The 4,076-nt window shown below is 41.4% G+C and overlaps 1 protein-coding gene and 1 non-coding gene across 3 annotated transcripts in view; both read left to right on the top strand.

Moving 5' to 3' along the window:
* Babam2 (BRISC and BRCA1 A complex member 2) overlaps nt 1-4,076 on the top strand; it is a 375,365-nt gene that overhangs the window by 129,407 nt on the left and 241,882 nt on the right. The window lies entirely within an intron of this gene.
* Nucleotides 1,057-1,159, top strand: LOC113458440. Its single transcript, XR_003378822.1, has one exon. It is a non-coding gene; the product is annotated as a U6 spliceosomal RNA (small nuclear RNA).

Below are 4,076 nucleotides of genomic sequence, written 5' to 3'. Positions count from 1 at the left end.
CTCGAACTCACAGAGATCCGCCTGCCTCTGCCTCCCAAGTGCTGGGATTAAAGGCGTGTGCTACCACCGCCCGGCAATACATCTTAAGAATATCTTTTAGGGTTTGATAGTCTAATAAGTCTAACCTTGACTATCTTTTTTTAAACTTGTATTGTGTATTTATATTGTTTCCAAAGAACAGTGTCTGCAACCTTCAGACTAGTTGTTTGGCAGTCTTAAGAATCACCCCACCACATTGTCGCAGATGGAATTAGAGTCACCTTTCCCAGTCCTTGGCTTTACTTCTCTGAGTGGCACTAGTCAATTTCAGATGAAAGCTTATTTGTGGACAAGGAAACAGTTCCTAAGACAGGAAGGAGGATTCCCTGAGGCAGAACGACCTGATTGGACTCTGGTTAGCACCTGTCACTTCCCAAAGACAGGAGAACATGGGACAGATGCCACGAAGGAGAGAAGCTCGAGCCTTGTTGGCTGGAGCCCTTGCCTGCATCCTCTCATTTAAGAGGAGGACACACATATTCATGGCTGATGCTAGGGACAGTGTCATTAAGGCAGTTGGCAGGAAGACTAACATTTTCAGTCATAGGTCAGGTAATTTTCTGTGCCTATCCAAGAGGAGGTCTAACCAGGGACTGATGGAAAAAATTCAAGCTATTCTATTCACTTGGCTGCATCTAAATGTTTTATTTACAGCTTCCAGGAAGGCATGCTGTAGAAGTTATCTCTGATGATACAACAGCGACCGCAAATCAGATATAGAGAAGTCATCGTATATGGTTAAGCAATGATTGTGTGTGTGAATATGAGTGTGTGTTTGCACATGCACAGTTGAGTTTTTCTAGTCATTGTGTGCCTGTAATTTCAGTTACACAAAGACATGCTTCAGGCTGCCGTTTGCTCAGTTTCGCAAAGGAAGGGCCGTTTACAGATCACAGGAGAGTAGGTGTCAGCTAGCAACAGGATTCTTGAGCCTTTGTTCCTAGAATTCCAGTGCTTTAGAGATAAGTGCTGAGCTTCCTGTGCTAGCTTTTAATGTTTCTGCAGTCCTGGGGATGAACGTGGGGTCTGTGCGTATCTACTAAAACTGGAACTAGAGAGAAGATGAGCATGGCTCCTATGCAAGGATGGCATGTGAATTCATGAAGCATTCCATATTTTTAAATGTCACAATGAAACCCATTAGCTTGTATAATTAATATGTGCTGATAAAATGGTTTTTAGAAAGAAGGTATGGTAGGCTTGGAAGCTGGAGATCATAAATAACTTTTTTTTCCCAGTAGAACAAATTTCCTTCCTATTATGAGTCTCTTTCATGCTGACTTTGTTTCATATCTTAGCCCATTGCAGATAAACTCAAATTCATATTGTGCCTCTAGTGTGTCAGTTAGCCCTTGCCCAACAAACACACATGCATGTCAAATCTAAGAGCAGCAGTTTGGGAAAGGATAAAGTAGGGACCATTGGAGAGGTTTTTTTTCTTTTCTTTTCTTTTTCTTTTTCTTTCTTTTTTTTTTTTTTAGTTTGGTCTAAATAGTAGGATAAAAATATATTGTATAAACTAGGAGGGCAAAAAGCTAAAATGTAGTATGTGGACAAAAATAGCTTGTAGTTCACTCGAGTCCAAATGCTCAATATGTAATTATTTTTTTGTTACCTTATATGGACAAGAGTTCTTATAAGTTTTTAAATCCCACATTTTATTTCTTCTATTGCTTTTTAAAATACATATGTGTGTATACAGATGCATACATACACATAAGCCATCAGATTTAACAAATGAAAGACTTAAAAATTACCATTTTAACTAGAGACCAGCTGATAAATGTTTGTTAATTGCTAGGTAGTTTGTCTTTGTAGAGGAAGACTAAAGAGGTTGAATTTGATTTATCATTTCTCCAACTTTCCCAGTTTCTAGGACTCCCATGGCTCTTTTAACTCCTGTCCCCAAATGACTTAAGTATTCCTCATGATCACAGTGGTCACTTTTGTTATTTATGGCTTCCGTGGATGAGTATTGTGTATCCGGCAGGAGTTAGAAATGGTTCTCAGCATGGAGGAGAGTTTCTGTGGACCATGAGTCAGTCTCCTGCGTATGTGTCCCTGCAGTCCTCAATATCTTGCTCTTCCCTGTGCTCAGCCGTCCACTGTTGCTCTTCAGGACACTTGGCTGTCTTGCTCAGATGTTCCCTTGTCACCTTCCTCTGTAAAGGAGTCCATCTCCACAGTCTGAGGATTTCTAACAAGAAGCGTCATGATCTGTCCACGTGTTGGGAAGAAAATGACCTGCAGCTGAAAAGAGATGAGACAATCAGGGACAATGGCAGTGTCTAGTCTAGAGATCACATAGCTCCCTCCAGGCGGTAGCAGGTGCCAGAGGACGTGAGAAGTGGCTGCACACTATCAGTAGCGTGTGTTTCCTCTGACTGTGAGGCAAGAGAGAAAGCTAGAAGACCGGTGATGGTGGATTTTTGGTTTTTTGGTCTGAAAGGATAGTATTTCTGTTTATTGCAATGAAGAATAAATATCAAGGAAAGAATACAAAATCGGGAATTTTTATTGGTATTGGAAAATAAATTTGAATTAGGAGAATGTCTGGGGAGGAGCAAGGGCATTTGGAAGCCATTGGTGTATAAATATTATTTAAGGTCGTGAGCTTGTATGAGATCTCCTGCTGGGTGTGACCAAGCTAAGAGATCTTAGAGTTAAGCCCAGGCATGCTCCATTGTTTCAGCCCTGCTTGAGTTTGGCTAACTGGACACTGAGACGAAGACAGAAATGACTGTGGGGTTCGGCAATGAGGAGGTCATTGACCTTTCAAGAGCTATTTTGGTGGAGTGATGGGGGAAGAAGGTTTACTAGAGAGAATGACAAGAGAGGAAATACAGAGCTCAAATAGACCCTCCCCAGTAGGATTTTGTAACATGGAACAAAGAATAAGATGGGAACTTCCCAAGGGAGTGAGGTAAAAGAAGGGATCCTTTCAGATGATGCTTGCTTGCTGATAGGCGAGAGCAGAGAGGGAGCTTGATTTTACAGGGGAAAGAGAATAGGGTCAGTTAGGAGCATGGGTTCTTGGCTGAGCACTGTGCATAGTACTGGGGATTGTTTTCTGTTTTCTTTCTGCACTCTTAGTAACCCAATGGGCTTGTAGTCTTCTTATAAAATCCCATTTAACACTGTAGAGTTAGATGTTAGCTTTAATTCTTTCAAAGTATCTCCTCCATGACAATTCTAGTATGTCTTGATCCAAAGAACCACAGTTAAATAGTACATATTAGCTTTAGAGACTTCTAGGAGCTAAACACCGGAAGTCTTAGGCTGCAGTAGAAAGGAAACTATGCTGGGATCGCATCACCCTTCCTTCAGCAGATCACGGTGTGGCCCTTAAGCCTGCACCCTAGTGTTGGGCCATGTGTAGCTGCTTAACTTTCAGAATCAGGCTTGCATTTCACCTTTAGCATTCCTGGTGTCCAGGGTTTGTCTCTCTTGTTTACCTCAGCTTTGCCTTGGGGTACTCCTCATTTCTCCTCTTTCCGTCCACGAGATTGGCCTTGTAATAGTGGAGAAATGCTCCATTGTTAGCCAGAGACTGATGCAAGTTAGGTATCTTAAGTGATAAGGAGAGCGCTGAGCTGGACAGAGTGTTAGCACTGTCACATTCTGAGTAAGGTTTGCGTTTCTGTCTCCGTTCCTAAAGTTTAAAGTCACAGTTTTATGAAGGCCAGAAGCCTGAAGCCAGTTGTTAGTTGCTTATAGAACGGAATGGCAACACCTGTGGAACCATCTGTAAAGGTGTGCTTGGCTTGTGTGGGGCTCATCCTTTTGTCCCTAAAAATTACTTGTGGGTGTTTTCTGTGCTTAAAGCTATGATTTGGGAGTTTATGTGGTTGCATTTTTGAAGGATTGGTAGGCAGTAAAGATATTGGGAGCTCTGAGGTAATGACATTGTGAAAGGGTAGAGAAATGTTCTTTTTTATATCTGTTCTTTGAGAGCTTAATATGTTACACTAATGTATATCTCAGCAGATTATACTAATGTATATCTCCTTAGTAGATTACACTAATGTATATCTCCT

The sequence above is a fragment of the Microtus ochrogaster genome, unplaced genomic scaffold, assembly GCF_000317375.1.
Source record: "Microtus ochrogaster isolate Prairie Vole_2 unplaced genomic scaffold, MicOch1.0 UNK26, whole genome shotgun sequence".
Taxonomy (NCBI): Eukaryota; Metazoa; Chordata; class Mammalia; order Rodentia; family Cricetidae; genus Microtus; species Microtus ochrogaster.
The sequence above is the reverse complement of the archived record's forward strand: the minus strand, read 5'-3'. Positions and strand labels throughout refer to the sequence as shown.